Here is a 12,545-nt window from a genome sequence, read left to right as displayed (position 1 = left end):
CTACTGAGCCAGCGAGGCACTCCAGGCACTTGCCTTTTAAATGTATAAAAATTTCCTCACTTCCACATATAAATATACTGTGCCCAACTTTTCCTGAAACAAATGACTTGGTCTCTTATTTTTCCTTTTTCGGTGAGAAGCTGATAAGAAAAATATGTTTGTTTTTGTTTTCACAATAAGAAGAACAACCACACACATGCAATGAGAAATGGCATCACGGGTCATCCTCATTGCTGGGGTGACCGTGGGGAGCTAAGGGGACAGCCGACAGGACTGCAGCAGGTCCAGTGAGACCAAGTCTTCCACTTTGTTAAAAAGGCGTTAAGAATCCGGGGGGTTATGTGAAATCTTCCAATTTGTTTTGTTTATTTATTTTTGAGAGAGAGAAAGAGAGCAGCAGAAGGGCAGAGAGAGAAGGAGACAGAGAATCTGAAGCGGGCTCTGTACTGAGAGCACAGAGCCTGATGCGGGGCTTGAACTTATGAACCATGAGATCATGACCTGAGCCAAGTCAGATGCTTAACCAACTGAGCCACCCAGGCGCCCCCAAATCCTCCAACTTCTAAATGCTGATGCTGATGTTCAGAAAACATCACATGAGCTTAAAATTCCTCCACAACACGTCTCCTGTGGTCTTCCTAACTCTGCCTGTATCCCTGGGATTGGCACTCACACCCATGAAAGCAGCCATCTTTCCCTGTGAACTGCTCTGACTGCTAGCAATGAACACTTCAAACTCAATGGAAATCAATCTTTTTATAGTACAATGGCCCAACCACTCCCACCCTGCATGGCCTCTAGGCCTCTGGTCCCTAGGCCACTCCATTCATTCATCCATTCGTGCATTCGTGCATTCACTCATTTACACACACACACACACACACACACACATACCATGGGCTCAGTTGCACACCATCTGCTGAATCCAGTGGATCATGGTATGAGCTCCCCATGAGTGGAAAATGTATTTTATTTCAGAGTCCTTTGGAGTCTCCTTCCCACATGGGGCCTGCGTAGGAACATTTCAGCCTCCCTCTTCCTCTCCTGGAGGAAGCTGCCTGAGGGAAGAAGCTTCCTCCTGGACCTTGTGTGCAGCATTCCTTCTAGGCAGCAACCTGGGCCCTGACAAGCAGGTGCATGACGTTTACTCGATCTGTGGCCCTGGGAAAGTCACTGATGTCCCAGCCTGGGCCTCCCCATGTGTTAAACAGGGGTGTTAACCCCCACTTCATGGCATATTTTCAGGTATTTATAAATCATTTCTTAAAAGAAAAGTGCTACACAGTCAGGATGGTGATGGGTGGTATTGACATGGAGTGGAAAGAAGTTGTAGTTCTACAGGGCTGGGTTTGAGTCTAGGCTCAGCCACTTTGGGCAGCTTATTTCATCTCCATGAGCCTCCGTTTCCCCATCTATTAAATAGGAATAAAACTGCCTACTCTACAGTCCTGTTCTTTAGATTGTAAATTGGAAGTAATGTTGCATGTTTAAGGCGCCTGGGTAGGGGTAGCTACTGTTGCTGCTACTGATAACCACTAGGGGGCACCAAACTACTCCATAGCCGAAACCGGCCTGGTGTCCGGGCCACAAGCGCAGGAAACCCTTCGTACAAAGGCTGCGGGGGACCTACAAGTATGTAGATTTGTGCACATGTTCTCCTCTTTTATTGGAAAATTAGAAGCTGCATTTTACACTGAACTATTTGGGGTATAACAAAAGCAGCTTAGAGTCGGGGGAAGAGCACCCCACAGAGGAAACCTCTAGGGACTCGTTTACTTGTCCTTGCCCTGCTCCTTGTGCTGTGTGACCTGTGTGTGGACCCCCTTCTGAAGCGGGAGAAGGTCGGACCAGGTGATCTCTAAGGGCCTTTCTAGCTGTCTATGACCAAGATTCTGAGGCACATACATTTCGTGAAACAGCAGGTGGGCGTGTTGGGGGGGGGGGGTCGGGATGGGGGGAATGGACCAAACGACCCCTGGATGCCCTCGCGGGGGCTGGGATTTGATGATTTACACACAGTCAAGGGAAGCCACGCAGGGCTAATCCTGGCCTTACAAAGGAGTGCGGTTAGAGCTGTCGGGTGGTGGCGATGTTTTTCTGCGGGCGCACACCGTGCTTATCTTTTGTGCAGGCTGATGCCGAAGCCAGGGAGACCACCCAGCCTGACAAAGAAAGGAATTCTTGTCTGCAGTTGATAGCCCTCAGGTTGACGGCTTTCCATTTGCCCCGGAGGCTGTCACTCGCAGAACAATGGCAAGGAGCTGGGTGGCTCTCACCTGAGACTGGCTTCGCCAGGGGGAAGGGGTGCGGAACAGGACTGGTGGAGGTGGGGGGTGTGGGGGCTGTTGTCTCTCTTCCCAGGATGTGTAGGCTCTCAGATCACTCTGGACTGCAGCAGACATGCTTGGAGAGGCTCTGGAGGGCTGTTTTCCCCGTATAGGGTGTCTCTACAGATAAGAAAGTAGCAAGCCCTGAAGATGTTACTTTGTTAAAAAAAAATTGTAACGAAGTACTGATACATACAAAACATAAATCAATCCCAAACGCATTGTGTGGAGTGAAAGAAGCCAGACATGAGAGCATCTACAGTATAATCCCATTTCTAGGAACTTCTAGAGCAGACAAAACGATCTATGTGATAGAAATCAGATCAAGGCTACTTCCTTGGGAGAGGTAAAGGCTGACTACAAAGAAACATGAAGGGCCTTTCTAAGGGTGGAAACCGTTCTAGTCTTAAGTGGTAAAGTCATGGGTGCACATGCCTTTGGAAAATGCACTGAACTGTACACTTAAAATCAGTGCACTGTACTATACAAAAAGGATACTTGAATAACACTGATTAAAACTGAATTTCAAGAGGGGCGCCTGGGTGGCTCAGTCGGTTAAGCGTCCAACTTTGGCTCAGGTCATGATCTCGTGGTCTGTGAGTTTGAGCCCCGCATCAGGCTCTGTGCTGACAGCTCAGAGCCTGGAGCCTGTTTCGGATTCTGGGTCTCCCTCTCTCTCTGCCCCTACCCTACTCATGCTCTCTGGCTCGCTCTCTCTCTCTCTCTCTCTCCCCTTCAAAAATAAATAAAAACATTTTAAAAATTAAAAAAAAAAACAATTGCAAGAAATTGCTATGACTTTCCCATTCTCAAAAGAAATACATATTCACACTAGAAGACTGAGAAAATACAGATAATTTTTCTAAAAAAGAAAGAAAAGTCATCCATAATCCCATTACCCAGAGGTAAACATGGTTATCAACTTGATATTGATAGTACAGATAGTACTTTATTTCCTCAGAAATGAGATGATACAGTTTGTAATCTGCTTGCTGCTTGCTGCATTGAATTGACAATACAGGCACATAGTTAAAAACTTTTGTACCAAAAGGTACAAAAGAACATAAAGTAAAAAATAAATCTCTCTTCCAGTCTCCCTCTCCAGAAGCAATTACTCCCATCACATACTTGTATATTCTCCTAAAGATGTTATATATTTACAAACACATATGTGTGATGATCCTTAAGAAAAACAGTAGCATACTATATACCCAGTTTGCACCTATATTAACCTGTATTTTAAATATAATATGATAATATGAATATCTTCCCATGTCATCCAATTTTTTCTGCCATTTTGAAGCAGACATTTGATTCAAGTATAACAAAAACCAGAAATATGCAAAAGGTATAAATGTAAAGCCTAAAGTGTTTTCACAAATGGGGTCTACTTTTACATGCAGGACTAATATAAAATAACAGATCATTACCAGCACCCCCCAAAATCTTTTGGACCCTTTCCTAGGTACTGTCTCCTCAACCTCAAAAGAAACCACTCTCCTGCCTTCTAATGCCTAATGAGTTTTGCCTGGTTTTTGAACTTTATACGATAGAATTACATGATATTTCTTCTTGTGTGTATATTCTTTCACTCAACAGTACAGAGATGAAATTCATTCATGTTGTTACATATAGCAACAGTTCATTCACACTGTCACATGTCATTCCTTTGTACAAATGTATCACAATTCATTTATCCATCCTATTGTTGATAGACACATGGCTTGTTTCCAGGTTTTGCCTATTATAGCTGCTATAAATTCTTTAGATGTCTTTTGGTGAACATATGTATATATTTCTGTTGCATATAAGCTTAGATGCGCAAATGTTAGGTCATGGGGTATGCAAATGTTCAGCATTAGTAGAAAATGCCAAATGGTCTCCAAAATGGCTCTCCCAATTTACACTCTTGCCTGCAGTGTATGAGAGTTTCAGTTGCTCTACATCCTAACCTACAACACCAATTATAATGGCTACATAGCATTTCACCATATGGATGTGCCATGCTTTATTTTACCTGTTTCCTGTAATTCAGGGATTCTTAACTCTTTTTGTGCCATACACACACTGGTTCTCTGCTAAACTTGAGGACCTCGTCTCAGAACCTGGCATAGTAAAATATGTGCTTCCTTGTTAACACTCTCTGATGACCTCTGGCAGCAGGCCTCATAATCACGGGAACCTCAAAATTTCAAAATAAGCATAAACATAAAAACGTTTATTGACTTTTGGTGCTGCTTAGCCTATGAAATGGATATCTTGGCCTTTGCCAATTTTTAAAGATTGGTTTTTTTGTTTTGTTTTGGGGTGTTTTTGTTTTGTTTTTTTTTTTTTTTTTTTTGGTAAGTAATCTCTCCACCCAACATGGGGCTCGAACTCACAACCCTGAGATCAAGAGTCACAGGCTCTACCGACTGAGCCAGCCAGGCACCCCAGCCTTTGCCAATTTTTAAAATGGCTTATTTATTTTCAAATTTTTGTGTAAGAACTTGGGTATTACAGATATGAACCACCTAGTGAAATATTACAATTTTTTTGTCATTAGCTTTACCATTTTATGTTTTTATAATAGCTGTTTATATATCATTTTTAGTCCATTCACAGTTAAGAAACCATCACCATCATCTAATTTCAGAAGATTTTCAGCACCCAGAAAGAAACCTTGAACCCATTGGTAGTCATTGTCCCGGAAGCATCCCCCCAGACCCTGTACCTCCTGGTACCTCTAATCAATTCCCCTTTCCATTCTGGATAGAACAAAAGGAGTTACCTATTCTGGACTTTTCATATAAATACGTGAACATACACAAACTACACATATAATACGTGATCCTTTGTGAATGGCTTCTCTCACTCGGCATGTTTTCAGAATTAATCTCTGCTATAGCATGTGTCAAAACTTCATTGCTTTTTATGGATGAATAATATTCCATTGAATGCATACACCAGATTTTGTTTATGCATTTATCACTTGATACACATTTGGGTTGTTTCTACTTTGGGGCTATTATGAATAATGCTGCTATGAACATTCAGATACGAGTTTTTGTGTAGATGTATATTTTCATTTCTCTCAGGTATATACCTAGCAGTGGTAACTATGACATTTTTGAGGAACTGCCAGACTGTTTTCCAAAGTGACTGCATTTATTTACTTACTTACTTACTTATTTATTTAGCACAAACAGGGGAGGAGCAGAGAGAAAGCATGAATAGGAGAGGGGCAGAGAGAGAATGAGAGAGAGAGAGAATCCCAAGTGCACTGCCAGCCCAGAGCCTGACACAGGGCTCAAACTCATGAACTCTGAGATCGTGACCTGAGCTGAAACCAAGAGTCGGATGCTTAACTGACTGAGCCACCCAGGCGCCCTTAAAGTGGCTGCATATTTTTAAAATCCCACCAGCAATGTATAAGGTGTTTATGGTTTTCTTCTTCTTTTTTTAATGTCTATTTTTGATAGAGAGTACAAATGGAGGAGGGGCAGAGAGAGGGGGACAGAAGATCCGAAGCGGGCTCTCTGCTGACAGCAGCAAGTGCCATGTGGGGCTCGAACTCACGAACCAAACCCGCAAGAATCATGCCCTGAGCTGAAGTCAGACACTGAACTAACTGAGCCACCCAGGAGCCCCTGTTTAAGCTGAAGTCAGATACTCAACTAACTGAGCCACCCAGGAGCCCCTGTTTATGGTTTTCTAATGCATAAAATTTTTAAATTATCCATAGCAAAATAAACCAATGGTTTTCTTTATGGTCTGTCTCTGAGTCATTCTTAGAAAGGCTTTCACCACTTCCAGATTATAGAAATAGTCTATATAAGATATGTCTATTTTTTCTTTTAGTATTTGTTTGTTTGCTTGTAATTAAAAAAATAAACAACACTGGGGTCTACATTATGCAATCCCAGGTCTTCCTACCCCCCTTTCTGCCTCTTTGGTAGACTTTTTAACCCCTCTGCCTTATAATTAATGGCAAATTTTCCCAGATCCTGGCTTCACTTGTCAGTTTTCAGAGGTGTGCTGAATTGTTACTGGAATCTTTTGTTTCTTCAGAAGTTTTTATGGTTGTTTCAGATACTTCTAGCCTTTTTTTTTTTTTTTACATATTATTTTTAAAGAAAGTTGCTCATTTGAATGCATTATTTCTCAGTGGTGTAAACGTTTTATCAGAATGGGAATAAAGAGGCTGTGGATGGTGTTCTCGACACGCTTTACCTCATGGGTCTTGTCTTGTCCCACTTTTGTTGTCTAAATTTAGAGTGCATGGAATCCCTGTATTTGGTGAGCAGACAGACTGACCGGGTAAGTGGGAACGGGGCTGGGGGAGGTTGGGAGGAGCCTAGGAGTCTTTGGGGAGCATTCATTGGGTTTTCCAGCCTTTCCCATTTTTCTCATTCTCCCCACCACCTCAGAAACAGAAAGTGGACTGTTTCCATTTATAATGGTATAACCACGCCTCACATTTTTAACTTTTCATAGCACTTTTATTCAGTTTTATCCTTACCACAATCTTGGAAGGTTAGACAGGACCCAGGGCTCCTTGGCTCCATTTGACAAATGAAGAAACAGAGCCTCCAAGAGGGTAAATGCAGAAACCATAAGACTAGGACAAGGTAGAGCTGCATCGTAACCATCCAGAACTCCTGACTCCAAGCTTCAAAAACCCCTGTTCAGCAAGGAACGAGGGTCAAAGGTCTGGGGTGTGTACACATACAGCCCTCAAAAGGAATGCAGAGTTTTGTGGTTTGGGTTTTTCTTCCCCTTTCTAAGCTCGTTTTGCATGCCAGCCAAGGGTGTGCGGCTGTGTGTCAGGGTTGGAAGGGGGAGAGTTGCAGAGTTGCATGTCATTCCTAAGCCACTTTATAAAGAAGGTCAAAGCACAGAACCTGGGATGAAGCTCACAAGTCCCTTCTGGTCTTGTGCTGTCTCATCAGAGCCCAGCTTCCGCAAGGGAATGACTCCAAACGAGATTCTACCTGCCAGTAGGAACTAGGTTCAGTGCCTCGCGCCATGGCTCCTTGGGTGTTTATTGTGATCTGCACGTGTGCGTCAGGTTCATAAAACACCCCTCTTGTGGCAATAGAGATAGACACACTGCTTCCTGGGCTCAAGATTAACTGAGAAAGATAAAGTCCTTGCATCCTATGACATGGCACCTCCCAATGTGAACTGTCCTTTGTGAGGGATTAAAAAAAAAAGTTCTGGTCAAATGCCTTGAGCAAATGCCACTTACTGCACACTGCTCTTGGAGAGTCACAGTGAAAATCAGTATAATCAAGGCTCCAAGAAGTGGTGCAAGGATGAGGCCTGTTGGACACATTAACCTATGGTATGTGCAGCATCTCTAGCCCCTGGACCCTTTCCTTGGGTAACATCCAAGACCTCTTGTGATCAACAGTTCCACACAACTTAACTTTGCATAGTGTTGCTACAGAACATACATTTCTATTACATGCATGTGCTAGTAACAATTGCAATATTTTAAAACATTGATGCATCTACCACTAATTCCAACTGACAACTTTGAAGGAGGCTGACAATGTTTTGGAGCCTATATAAATGCAGGTTAAATTCTACTACAACAAAGTAAAAAAAAAAAGAGGTTGTTGTAAAAAACAAACAAACAAACAAACAAACAAAACAAAGAGGCTGCCCAAATTCTTTTACTTTTGTGCTGTGCTCTTAAATGTATCTAATATTCCTTGTTATTGAGTGTACTACTTTCAAAAATTGAATAGTTTTTGGTCACACAATCATTTATATTGTGTAAGAAATTTATTGCAATATATTTTCATCTATATTGCACTTACTGATGGACTCAGACTTAGTATCTCTATTAGTATTCATAAACATCTTACTTTAAAATTCTTCAGTATTACACTCGACCGTCATTAATTTTTTTTAAGTTGATTTATTTTGAGAGAGAGAGAATGCATGAGCAGGGGAGAAGCAGAGAGAATGAAGTGGAACAGAGAATCCCACGCAGGCTCTATGCTGTCAGAGCAGAGCCCAATGCAGGGCCTGATCTCATGACCACGAGATCATGACCTGTGCCGATATCAAGAGTCAGACCCTCAACTGACTGAGCCACCCAGGTGCCCCCATCATTAATTTTTACTGAAGTTATGTATGTCATTTTCATGAAAATATAAAAATGAACTTTCCTTCTGGGGCACTAAAATATTTCTGAATAGAATATTTTTTTATAATAAGAGTAACTGATGAACACGTTTAAGTTTTTAAGAAAATATACAAATGCTGACAAAAGTCCATTATCTATTCTCTCAAATACAACCACTACTAACATTTTCATCAAGTCTTTTCTTCTATGCATATATAATTTTTACATCATGGAGATCCCATTCTGTTGTCTCTTTATTGATTTAACATTATAGCAAGGATATTAGCATTTGTGTGTCTTTTGCTTTTATTTTTATTGTTATTATTTTAAGTCTATTTATTTATTTTGAGAGAGAGGGTGTGAGCAGGGGAGGGGCAGAAAGAGAGAGGGGGAGGGAGAGAAACCCAAGCAGGCTCCACACCGTCAGTGCAGAGCCCAAGTGGGGCTCTACCTCACGAACCATGACATCATGACCTGAGCATAAACCAAGAGTAGGATGCTTAACCAACTAGCCACCCAGGTGCCCCCCCACACCTTTTTTATCTTAGAGAAAACACGAGAGCGGGGGAGAGGGGCAGAAGGAGAAAGAGGGAGAATCTTAAGCAGGTCCCACACTCATCACAACCGTGAGATGGTGACCTGAGCCGAAATCAAGAGTTGGACACTCAACCGACGAGGCCACCCAGGCATTGTTTTTTTTTTTTTTAATACTCAATGAATGTATAAACAAAGAGAACAATTTAAGATAAGACTCTCTGCCTTCTAAGAGATTTTGGTGGTTTCAATTATTTGGGACTCAGAAGAGCAATTAAGATGTCCACACAGAATGCAGAGAAAGGGAGGGCTGTCTTAGATGATGACCCTGGGTGCACTGATGTAGCATCTTGGCCCCTGCAGTGTCCCCTCTCCATAGTTAAGTCCACTTGGGTCCCCCTGCAAGCTTGTCCCACTCAAGGTGCTAAGACCATGCCTTCCCTAGGTCAGAGGTAAGTCAAAGGGCCAAGGTCAAGGAGGGACTGGTGAATTCTCCCTTTATGTAACAGAAAATTGAGATAAATAGCCTTCCTTCAAGCATCAAGTTTTGCTTTTCCTTTTCTCCCAACGTGGTGATAAAATGAACAATTGCACATTGCCTTATAGTCTGAATTTATGGTAAAACACATAATCTAAGGTAGTCGAGACTTGGAGGCTTAAGTGATTTGGCCAGGCTCCCCTTTGGCTGCTAAGTGATAGTTCCAGAACCCCATCTCTCTGGTGTCCAAATCTTTGGACCTTCTGCCTTTCTGTGCAGACCGACACCTCTGCTTCCAAGCAGGCATAAAACCCCATGTAAAATGTGAGACAAAAGTACAGCTGTCCTTAGCAGTGTGGAATTAGAAGATAATTCAATCCGACAGAATTAATGGGCTTATTGCAAAATCCTCCTAATTCCTCAGTCAAGTCATCTGAGCCTGGGTTCTGGGTCCTCCATTGCTGGGTTTTTATCTGACAGACGCTGACAGATGCTGTACATTGAGAATACAAAAGCGCGCAGGGCCGGGAGGTGGCTTTGGCTTTCATAATGGCCACAGGTGTTCCGGTCCGCCTTTCTGCTTCCCCCTTGTTACACTGCCAGACAACAAAGACAGATGATGAACACTGGTTTACCTTCTGAGCTTTCACACAACTCGGAGGATTTGCTGCGAGGAGCAGCTTTCGTTGGCCTCCTGTGTTTTTCCCGGGGAAAGTTGGGATCTCAAAAACAGCTCCGGAACTTTGAATCTGGAGGGCAGTTCAGGCTTCACTCAGAATAAGGGAAGGTTAGAAAGAAAACAGAGTGAAGTTAAAAGAGCATTCTAAGCAGGCCATGTGTGAGACTAGGGTTGAAATGTGCTGGTGATGCCAGAGAATAGTGAGCAAGGAACCAAGCTGTCCACACTTGTTTCTTTTAAACAGGTAAACTTCACCACGAAAGGCATGCCACTTGACATCATTACAAGAAATATACTTTCGCAAGCCAGAGGCTATTAAGGCCCCAAAGGGAGCCTTTCAATCTTTTATTCTAATTGCTCAAGTTTTCTTGAAAAACCAGGCTGAAGACATGTGACTGGGTCTCAGTTTCCTTGTCCATAAACCAAAGGGTTTGAACACACAACCACCGAGGGGGCTTCTTGTATAGTTTCTGTTGTTTTTTACACTTTTCCTATGGCAGGTTCCCAGTTCCGACAGCGCCTACGGTGCACATTTCCTGCCTGCAAGGAGCCACCGTTCATCGGGGCGATGAGGCCAGTGGAGAATCTTGCAATACAAAGGCAAGCCCGGTACATCTATGGTGCAAGAGATGCGGTGGGCAGAGGGAGTCATAGGAGCAGAGGTCCTGCCCAGATGAAGACAATGCCATTGTGGAGGAGATGGCATTTGAGTAGGCCTTGAAGGATGAGGGAACACGAGGAGAAAAGGAATTCTAGGCAGGGGAGGAGCATGAGTGGAGGCAGGAGAGCTGGAAAAAGAAAGGTGAGTCCATAGTATCCTGAGATACAAATGCCCGGACATAGGGCCTGACCAGGCCTTGAACACCAGGGCAAGGGGTGTGTAGTTTATTTGGTGGGTACTGGGGAGCTATTGAGGGCCTAAAGGAAGAGATGTAATGTCATTAGAACTGTGCTTTATTATTTTTTTAATTTTAAAGTTTATTTATTTTAAGAGAGAGAGCAAAAGGGGGAGGGGCAGAGAAAGAGTGAGAGAGAGAGAGAGAGAGAGAGAGAGAGAACCCCAAGGAGGCTCCATGCTGTCAGTGCAGAGCCTAAGTTGGAGCTCAAACTCACGAACCGCAAGATCATGACCTGAACCAAAACCAAAAGTCAGATGCTTAACTGACCGAGCCACCCAGGCACCCCTAGAATTGTACTTTAGGAACATTAATCTGGCAAAATGGGCTTATTGGTTTTCCTAAAGGTCTCCCCAGGTGACAAATGGAGGAGCTGAGATTAGTGCCCACCCAGGCTGGCTTCCAAACTTGTGCACACAACTCTCCAAGAAGGCCACAGAAACACTCTGGATGAGCTTCAGATCTACAACTGCCATGTTCTGACATCAGTATCCTATCCAGAGGGACACAATGGGAGGCATCTGATGGGAAGGGGTGGAGATTCACTTGCTAATTCCTAGCTGGAATGGGGTGAATAGTGGTCCCCAAAAGGTATGTCCACATCCCAATCCCTGCTACCTGTGAATAGTACCTTATACAGCAAAAGACTGAATACGACTTTACGTGGCACAAGATTGAATAAATTAAGGATCTCAAGAAAAGGAACTTATCCTGGATCACTGGGAAGCCCTACATGCAATCACGCATAACCTTAGAAGACAGACATACAGAGAAGAGAAAGAAGCAATGTGACCACAGGGATTGGAGTGATGTCCCACAAGTAAAGGAATGCCCGAAGTCACCAGAAGCTGGAAGAGGCAAGGAATAGATTCTCCCCAAGAGCCTTGGATAGGAGTGTGGCCCTGAAACACCTTGATTTCAGACTTCAGACCTCTAGAACTGTTGAGGAAATAAATTTCTGTTGTTTTAAGCCCGGGGCTGTGGTAGTTTGTTACAGCAGTCACAGGAAACCAATATACTAGATAACCTTTTGCTAAATTTGAATTCATTTTGAATTGATAATACATGCATATGTTTCAAAAATTTTTAAGGGTAAAGGATTTATAGTGAAAAGGAATTCTCCCTCCTTTGCATGCCCACAAGCCCACAAGTGTTTTCCTCCACAGAGGCATCCACTATAATTGGCTTTAAATAATCATTGAATCTCGTGTGTGTGTGTGTGTGTGTGTGTGTGTGTGTGTGTGCACGCGACTACAGAATTTTGCAATTATCACCAAATAATTTGGAAGGTAGTGTGTGGTCATGAGGTTATAAAAAACAGACCTTATTCTTACAGACAGACAGATGTGGTTCAAATTCTTTTCCAGTTCCGACATATCTGTGGAGACTGTCTGGGCAAGTGCCCCAGCCTCAGAAGGCCTTGGTTTTCTCCTCCATAAAATGGGGATGATGACATTTCCCACCTCTGTAACTGCTGTGAGGATTCAATGGGATGACAAGGGTAAAGCTCCCA

This window comes from Acinonyx jubatus, chromosome D4 (assembly GCF_027475565.1).
Source record: "Acinonyx jubatus isolate Ajub_Pintada_27869175 chromosome D4, VMU_Ajub_asm_v1.0, whole genome shotgun sequence".
Lineage (NCBI taxonomy): Eukaryota > Metazoa > Chordata > Mammalia > Carnivora > Felidae > Acinonyx > Acinonyx jubatus.
Note: the sequence above shows the minus strand (reverse complement) of the source record.